Source organism: Rhipicephalus microplus, unplaced genomic scaffold, assembly GCF_043290135.1.
Source record: "Rhipicephalus microplus isolate Deutch F79 unplaced genomic scaffold, USDA_Rmic scaffold_378, whole genome shotgun sequence".
NCBI lineage: Eukaryota > Metazoa > Arthropoda > Arachnida > Ixodida > Ixodidae > Rhipicephalus > Rhipicephalus microplus.
The window spans coordinates 80,979-90,000 of NW_027464942.1; the positions used below are offsets into that span (position 1 = coordinate 80,979).

Sequence of the window (9,022 nt, forward strand, 5' to 3'; positions counted from 1 at the left end):
GCCGATGCGAAAGTGGAGAACGCCGCTCGGATCTTCGCCGTTTTTGGAGGAGTGAGTGGCGGCACTCCGGAGAAGCCAAGGAGCGCCAATTAGCGCACGATATCGGCGTCTTTCGACGCGCTCGCCGGCGACCGTCGAACGAGTAGGGCAAACCGCGTCTGCCGGGGCGGGGTTTACGACGCCGACGCAAAAGTGGGAACCGCCGCTCGGATGTTGGCCGTTTTTGGCAGAGTGAGTGCTGGCACACCGGCGACGCGAAAGAGCGCGAAAGCGCCCACGAAAGTGGCGTATTTGGACGTGCTTGACGGCGACCGCTGCAGGAGTACGAAAAACCACGTCAGCCGGGGCGAGCGACCCACGGCGGTCTGGGTGCTTATCGCTGCTATTATAGGGGCACCCCGGCAGACGCAGAAAAAAAAAATTTTTTTTCGACCTTCTTTTTTGCTGGTCGAGCTCGGGTAACCCAGGTCGCAATGGGAGCCGCGCACGAAAGCGGCGTCGCGAGACGCGTTCGCGGTCGCTAGTCGCACGAGCTCGGCAACCGCGTCAGCCGGCGCGGAGTTCGGGATGCCGACGGCTAAGTGGGTACCGCTGCTCGGATGTTCGCCGTTTTTGGCCGAGTGAGTGCTGGCACTCCGGCGAAGCGAAACGGGGCCGATTCGGGCACGATATCGGCGTATTTCGACGTGCTCGCCGGCGACCGTCGCACGAGTACGGCAAAGCGCGTCTGCCGGGGCGAGGTTTGCGATGCCGACGAAAAAGTGGGAAGCGCCGCTCGGATCTTCGCCGTTTTTGCAGGAGTGAGTGGCGGCCCTCCTGCGAGACCAAGAAGCATCGACTCGCGCACGATATCGGTGTCTTTCGACGTGCCCGCCGGCCACCGCCGCACGAGTACGGCAAACCGCGTATGCCGGGGCGGGGTTGGCGACGCCGACGCAAAAGTGGGAACCGCCACTAGGATGTTCGCCGTTTTTGGCAGAGTGAGTGCTGGCACACCGGCGACGCGAAAGAGCGCGAAAGCGCCCACGAAAGTGGCGTATTTGGACGTGCTTGACGGCGACCGCTGCAGGAGTACGAAAAACCACGTCAGCCGGGGCGAGCGACCCACGGCGGTCTGGGTGCTTATCGCTGCTATTATAGGGGCACCCCGGCAGACGCAGAAAAAAAAAATTTTTTTTCGACCTTCTTTTTTGCTGGTCGAGCTCGGGTAACCCAGGTCGCAATGGGAGCCGCGCACGAAAGCGGCGTCGCGAGACGCGTTCGCGGTCGCTAGTCGCACGAGCTCGGCAACCGCGTCAGCCGGCGCGGAGTTCGGGATGCCGACGGCTAAGTGGGTACCGCTGCTCGGATGTTCGCCGTTTTTGGCCGAGTGAGTGCTGGCACTCCGGCGAAGCGAAACGGGGCCGATTCGGGCACGATATCGGCGTATTTCGACGTGCTCGCCGGCGACCGTCGCACGAGTACGGCAAAGCGCGTCTGCCGGGGCGAGGTTTGCGATGCCGACGAAAAAGTGGGAAGCGCCGCTCGGATCTTCGCCGTTTTTGCAGGAGTGAGTGGCGGCCCTCCTGCGAGACCAAGAAGCATCGACTCGCGCACGATATCGGTGTCTTTCGACGTGCCCGCCGGCCACCGCCGCACGAGTACGGCAAACCGCGTATGCCGGGGCGGGGTTGGCGACGCCGACGCAAAAGTGGGAACCGCCACTAGGATGTTCGCCGTTTTTGGCAGAGTGAGTGCTGGCACTCCGGCGAAGCGAAAGAGCGCGAATGCGCCCACGAAAGTGGCGTGTTTGGACGTGCTTGACGACGACCACCGCAGGAAAACGAAAAACCACGTCAGCCGGGGCGAGCGACCCATGGCGGTCTGGGTGCTTATCGCTGCTATTATAGGGGCACCCCGGCAGACGCAAAAAAAAAAAAAATTTTTTTCGACATTCTTTCTTGCTCGTCGACCTCGGGTGACCCAGGTCGCAGTGGGAGCCGCGCACGAAAGCGGCGTCGCGAGACGGCTTCGCGGTCGCTAGTCGCACGAGCTCGGCAACCGCGTCTGCCGGGGCGGAGTTCGGGACGCCGACGGCTAAGTGGGAACCGCCGCTCGGATGTTCGCCGTTTGTGGCCGAGTGAGTGCTGGCACTCCGGCGAAGCCAAACGGGGCCGATTCCGGCACGATATCGGCGTCTTTCTACGTGCTCGCCGGCGACCGTCGCACGAGTACGGCAAAGTGCGTCTGCCGGGGCGGGGTTTGCGACGCGTACGCAATAGTGAGAACCGTCGCTCGGATGTTCGTCGTCTTTCGCCGAGCCAGTGCTGGCACTCCGGCGAAGCCGAACGGAGCCGATTCGGGCACGATATCGGCGTCTTTCCACGTGCTCGCCGGCGACCGTCGCACGAGTACGGTAAACCGCGTCAGCCGGGGCGGAGTTCGGGACGCCGATGCGAAAGTGGGAAGCGCCGCTCGGATCTTCGCCGTTTTTGGAGGAGTCAGTGGCGGCACTCCGGTGAAGCCAAGGTGCGCCAATTCGCGCACGATATCGGCGTCTTTCGACGTGCCCGCCGGCCACCGTCGCACGAGTACGGCAAACCTCGTCTGCCGGGGCGGGGTTTGCGACGCCGACGCAAAAGTGGGAACCGCCGCTCGGATGTTCGCCGTTTTTGGCAGAGTGAGTGCTGGCACTCCGGCGAAGCGAAAGAGCGTGAATGCGCCCACGAAAGTAGCGTATTTGGACGTGCTTGACGGCGACCGCCGCAGGAGTACGAAAAACCACGTCAGCCGGGGCGAGCGACCCACGGCGGTCTGGGTGCTTATCGCTGCTATTATAGGGGCACCCCGGCAGACGCAGAAAGAAAAAAAAAAAAAAATGGGGACATGGCGTGCGTCACCGTGCGGCTTCGCAGCGTTGCCGAAGTCGCCGAGCCCTTCGACTGAGCCGAACGGCGGACAGGGAACGTTGGTCGGCCGTTCTAACCTGTCGGTGCCACGCCGAGACGTCGTTAAGGAAAACCGCGTCGTGGGCCTCTACGACGCCGTCGAGTCGTTGTACGTTTGGTGTCCAGCGTGTCGGCGGCGAGTAGCGGACACGTCGTTCACGACTTCGGTCTTTCGCAGTCGACGCGAACTTGCGGAGAGTCGTGGTGCCTCACGTTTTCGGCAGAAACCGCGGCGGAATTTTCCCGTGCGTGCGCGCACGACCTCGGTGCTGTGCCGTCAGCGTAGTGTTGCACAAACTCGTGGCCTACCCAAGGTGCGGTACGTTTGCGGCCGTATCCTCGGTGGGAATTTCGTGAGTAGGGTCGCAAATTCTACGACCTCGGCGGGTTTGAGAGCGACGTAGACTTGTGGCACGCTCAACGTGCCACACGTTTCGGGGCACACCCGCGGTGAAATTTTCTCGAGTACGCTCGTATTAGTGCCCAAGGAGGTCTGGGTACTTATCGCTGCTATTATGTGGGGGTTCTCGTGAGCGGCGTACGCGAAAGCGACCGGGTGTCTGATATGCGGCGGGCTTCGGCCTCGTCAAGCGTGTCCTCGGGTCTGCTCCAGGGGAATCCACGGCAGTCGTCTGCAGCCTCATCCGCTTGATGCGTTAGGGGCTGGTTGTCGGACGGTGCCGTTTTACCACGATATCGAGGTGTGTTCCGTGTCGTCCTCGGGCGATTCAGATGCGAAAGCGCCGAAGACGCGGGCGTGACCCGTCGTCTGGCGGCTTTGCAGTCTCGGCTCCGTTGCTAGTTCCGGCCGGTCCACCGACAGTGCAGCGGGCTTGGGCAACCCGCACGGCGCGACCGAGTCGATGCAACGAAAAAGAGCGAGCATGAACGTGCTTCTTGCCGCACGGCTCCCACTCGTCTTTCGGGAAGGTTGTGCCGTAGCGAGCTCGAACGCCGTCATCTCGGAGTGCAAAATAAGCGTGTTGGGGCGCCTGAAGGTGGCCTCCGCCGCACACAGACTGCGTCCGGCCCGCCGAAGGCGAGGACGGACGCGCAGTCGAACGATTACCTGGTTGATCCTGCCAGTAATCATATGCTTGTCTCAAAGATTAAGCCATGCATGTCTAAGTACATGCCGAAATAAGGCGAAACCGCGAATGGCTCATTAAATCAGTTATGGTTCCTTAGATCGTTTCTTCCTACTTGGATAACTGTGGCAATTCTAGAGCTAATACATGCAGTGAGCCTGGAGCCCTTTGGGTAACGGGTGCTTTTATTAGACCAAGATCGATCGGGTTTCGGCCCGTATTGTGTGGTGACTCTGGATAACTTTGTGCTGATCGCATGGCCACGAGCCGGCGACGTTTCTTTCAAGTGTCTGCCTTATCAACTTTCGATGGTAGGTTACTTGCTTACCATGGTTGTTACGGGTAACGGAGAATCAGGGTTCGATTCCGGAGAGGGAGCCTGAGAAACGGCTACCACATCCAAGGAAGGCAGCAGGCGCGCAAATTACCCACTCCCGGCACGGGGAGGTAGTGACGAAAAATAACAATACGGGACTCTTTTGAGGCCCCGTAATTGAAATGAGTACACTCTAAATCCTTTAACGAGGATCAATTGGAGGGCAAGTCTGGTGCCAGCAGCCGCGGTAATTCCAGCTCCAATAGCGTATACTAAAGCTGCTGCGGTTAAAAAGCTCGTAGTTGGATCTCAGTTCCAGACGAGTAGTGCATCTACCCGATGCGACGGCTCGGACTGAACATCATGCCGGTTCTTTCTTGGTGCACTTCATTGTGTGCCTCGAGATGGCCGGTGCTTTTACTTTGAAAAAATTAGAGTGCTCAACGCAGGCGAGTCGCCTGAATAAACTTGCATGGAATAATAGAACAAGACCTCGTTTCTGTTCTGTTGGTTTTTGGAATACGAGGTAATGATTAAGAGGGACGGACGGGGGCATTCGTATTGCGGCGCTAGAGGTGAAATTCTTGGACCGTCGCAAGACGAACTACTGCGAAAGCATTTGCCAAGAATGTTTTCATTGATCAAGAACGAAAGTCAGAGGTTCGAAGGCGATCAGATACCGCCCTAGTTCTGACCATAAACGATGCCAACCAGCGATCCGCCTGAGTTACTCAAATGACTCGGCGGGCAGCTTCCGGGAAACCAAAGTATTTGGGTTCCGGGGGAAGTATGGTTGCAAAGCTGAAACTTAAAGGAATTGACGGAAGGGCACCACCAGGAGTGGAGCCTGCGGCTTAATTTGACTCAACACGGGAAAACTTACCCGGCCCGGACACTGGGAGGATTGACAGATTGAGAGCTCTTTCTTGATTCGGTGGATGGTGGTGCATGGCCGTTCTTAGTTGGTGGAGCGATTTGTCTGGTTAATTCCGATAACGAACGAGACTCTAGCCTATTAAATAGGTGCGGGGTTCCCAGCACCTTACAACCTTCTTAGAGGGACAAGCGGCTCCTAGCCGCACGAAACAGAGCAATAACAGGTCTGTGATGCCCTTAGATGTCCGGGGCCGCACGCGCGCTACACTGAAGGAAGCAGCGTGTCTTTATCCCTGTCTGAAAAGACTGGGTAGCCCGTGGAACTTCTTTCGTGATTGGGATAGGGGCTTGCAATTGTTCCCCTTGAACGAGGAATTCCCAGTAAGCGCGAGTCATAAGCTCGCGTTGATTACGTCCCTGCCCTTTGTACACACCGCCCGTCGCTACTACCGATTGAATGATTTAGTGAGGTCTTCGGACCGATGTCCGGCGCGGCCTTTCGGTTGCGCCGGTCTGTTGGAAAGATGACCAAACTTGATCATTTAGAGGAAGTAAAAGTCGTAACAAGGTTTCCGTAGGTGAACCTGCGGAAGGATCATTAACGGATTGTGAAGGGTGAGCGCCTCAGCTGCGTCTGCGCCCGACACTTTCTGCCGCTGACCCCGTTTGGACGCGGGGTCGGCTTTTCCCCACGGGGCTGCCTGAATGTGGAGCGGCACCCCGTGACAAATTGTTGCGCCCAGCGGACGCCAACACCGCGACCTTGGACGGTCGGCCAGGTGGCGGACGCGGGTACAAACGGCGCAACGCACTCATAGGTCGGCTTTCGACCCGCCACTGCACCGTGGCTCGAAGCGCTCGAAATGCGCGACCCGACCGCTGCGGGACCGCCTAGTACTGTAAACAGGAGCGGCGGAGCGCGAACGGCGAGTCGTGGTTACGTCGGTAGAAGGCGAGGCTGCGCGTTCCCGAAACGCCAGCCGAGTGCCCTCCCGACCGTTCGAGCGTGCAAGAACGAGACCCGACAATCGCGCGGCGACTGCCAAGTACGAGAGGAACGGCACAAGCGTCGGCGGTCGGTCAAGGAACTGGCGATGTGACGGGTCCGCTGTGCACCAGTGCATACCGTCCCGCCGTCCGCGGCAAGCGCCTCCGCGTCCTCGGGTGACGGAGGCTGCCGGTCGGTTCTTGCAGGCGAGGGATCTCGCTGGCACCGGTTCGCGTTGACGCGCGGCCGGTCATGGCACGGCGATGCGACGGCCGAGGTGCGCAGTACTCGATGGAGGAACCGCACGCTCCGATGACCGTCCCGCCCTCCGCGGCGTATGCGTACCGACCGTAATGGTTGCAGCAGCGCCGGCCGGCTTTTGAATTCGCCACACGAAACACGGTGCGAGATCGCGGTTAGGGGAGCGTCGACGTTGCCAGGCGTTTTGCTTGCTGCCGAGGGAAAGGCGGCACGGCCACGTCGCGCTCGTCGCGATTAGCGGGTCTGCGCGCTTTGGGAAGGTGCCGCAACGACTTGCCGAAAGAGGAAGCACGGAAGAACGAGGGACTTGGACGTCCCGACAATTGAACGCACTTGCGGCCAGGCCCTTGCTGGCTTCGTTCTTCCGCCTCGAGTAGGCTCGTACGCGGCTCCGGCGCCGAAAGTGGTCCTTGGCACCGACTTCGGTGGACGTGGGAAGTGCCGCGCAAGTACGGCGCGCCTGGCTCCACCTGTTGGCTAAAGTAGGCAGCCGGATCGGCATTTTGGTGTGCGGTGGCAAACCGTGGATGCGAAAAAAGCTTGTGCGATTTCGTGGAACAAAAAGCGGGGGTCCCCCTTTTTATGCGGAGGAGACCGACCCGCCTGCCGTGGTGAACCGCGACGCCACGGTAAAAACGGGAGAGGCTTGTCGATGGGACCGTGCATCCCGCGCTCCACGGAGGCCGGGAGGCGGCCGCCCGAGGAAATGTGTAGCCGTCGAGGCCCGCATCTGCGTGCACTCTTATCCAAATGGGTGTACCGCAGGCATTTTCTGGTTAGGCGGGCCAATGAGAGCGAGCACACAACGATACCTACGGGTCCGGCTTGGAGAACCGGCTTCGACGCCTCCCGAGTATTTATAGAGGGGTGGACCACGAAAGCACTCGCAAGTAGCGAAAGCGAAACGCCGTCCGAAACACACCGTTTGCTCGATTTGCGGCAGCCGAAAAAGGCGCGGCAGAGTTTTGGAGTCCAAGCGTGCGCTGAAAAGCGCCCTTCTTGGCCACTGTTTGGCCGAGTGCCAGAAACGTTTGGTTTTGACTGTACGGAATTGAACAAACACTTTTTCACGACTCTAAGCGGTGGATCACTCGGTTCTCGGGTCGATGAAGAACGCAGCCAGCTGCGAGACTTGGTGTGAATTGCAGGACACACTGAGCACTGATTCTTTGAACGCACATTGCGGCCTTGGGTCTTCCCTTGGCTTCGTCTGTCTGAGGGTCGGATCACATATCAAGAGAGCCTTCGGCGCACAAGGGAACGTGAGCCGTCGACTCGTTTTGACCGCGTCGGCAACACGGACAGCACGCTGAACACCTCACAGCGAGCGCCAACAGCGGCCACTCAAGGGCGAGACGGTGGCGACCGTCGTGCCAGAGCCCAACCGAAACGGGGGCGACCGACTGCATTGAGGATGTGGCACCTCGTTGAGACCGCCGCAGGACTTCGAGTCGGAAGGAAGCCTGCAGGGAAAGTGCGGTCGAGGTTGCGTACTCCTCTCTGCGACCGGGCGCGCAAGAGCTGCGAGAGCCACGGACGCGCAACTTTAACGCACGGTAAACACGAGGAGCGAAAGCCGGCCAGCAAAGCTTCTCCAGCCGTGCGCAAAGTGCGCGAGATCGCAGCCTTGCGTTGCGCTTGTTGCCCTCGAAGTAAGCAGGGTGTCCCGTAGACCGGGCGCTCGAACACGCTGCGGGGCCGTGCCTCCTCCAGGCTTTGCCGCGCGAACAGGGAACGTTCGCGCGCAAAGCGCAGGGAGGTGAGGAGGCTGCGCCCGACGTTTGCGGTTCGCTGCGTACGCGGTTGATGCGGAGAGCACGGCGCGACGACTTGCCGCGAAGCGGAAAAAGTCTCCCGCACGAGTTGGCGAAACGTTGGCGAAGCTTAAGGCGTTCTCGTCGTAGTCCGCCGTCGGTCTAAGTGCTTCGCAGTTCCCGTCCCGTTCAAAAAACTGGGCCACTCCAGTTGGGGCGGGGGCGACGCTACACGAGACGATGCCTCTCGCCAGGCTGCGTGGCTGCCCTTGCGGCGGCGGCGACTGGCCTCGGCGGTGTTTGGGCTTTCGACACGGTCGTTTATCACGCAACTGCTCGGACGACGCACGCGCGCAGCGGAATGCCGCTTGCCAGCCTTGTGAAGATGTGACCCTGTACAGGGTTGCGGGCGCACTTGGTAGGGCGTCGTACTCGGTTCGCGATGGGTTTACGAACGTGTCCCGTCACTTCCACGTCACACCGGTTGTGCGCCGCACGCGTGCAGCGGGGAAGCCGATTGCCAGCCTTGTGAAGAAGTGGCCCTGTACAGGGTTGCGGGCGCACTTGGTAGGGCGAGCGCACGCGGTCGTGCAGGAAGTTGATGGAAGCGAATGTATCCGCTGTCGACCTCAGATCAGGCGAGACAACCCGCTGAATTTAAGCATATCACTAAGCGGAGGAAAAGAAACCAACAGGGATTCCCCGAGTAGCTGCGAGCGAAACGGGACCGAGCCCAGCACCGAATCCCCCGTCCTTGCAGGCGGTCGGGAAATGTGGTGTATGGGAGGCGACGTTCTCGGGTGTTTGCGACG

At 60.1% G+C, this 9,022-nt stretch overlaps 3 non-coding genes across 3 annotated transcripts in view; all 3 read left to right on the top strand.

Annotated features, from left to right (window-relative positions):
* Positions 1-3,993: 3,993 nt before the first annotated feature.
* On the top strand, positions 3,994-5,808 carry LOC142794141 (small subunit ribosomal RNA). Its single transcript, XR_012892101.1, has one exon. It is a non-coding gene; the product is annotated as a small subunit ribosomal RNA (ribosomal RNA).
* Positions 5,809-7,527: 1,719 nt separating this feature from the next.
* Positions 7,528-7,680, top strand: LOC142794149 (5.8S ribosomal RNA). The gene has a single exon (XR_012892107.1). It is a non-coding gene; the product is annotated as a 5.8S ribosomal RNA (ribosomal RNA).
* Positions 7,681-8,834: 1,154 nt separating this feature from the next.
* Positions 8,835-9,022, top strand: part of LOC142794145 (large subunit ribosomal RNA) — a 3,958-nt gene continuing 3,770 nt past the window's right edge. Inside the window, exon 1 of the ribosomal RNA XR_012892105.1 lies at positions 8,835-9,022. This exon is cut by the window's right edge and continues 3,770 nt beyond it. This is a non-coding gene — a ribosomal RNA (large subunit ribosomal RNA).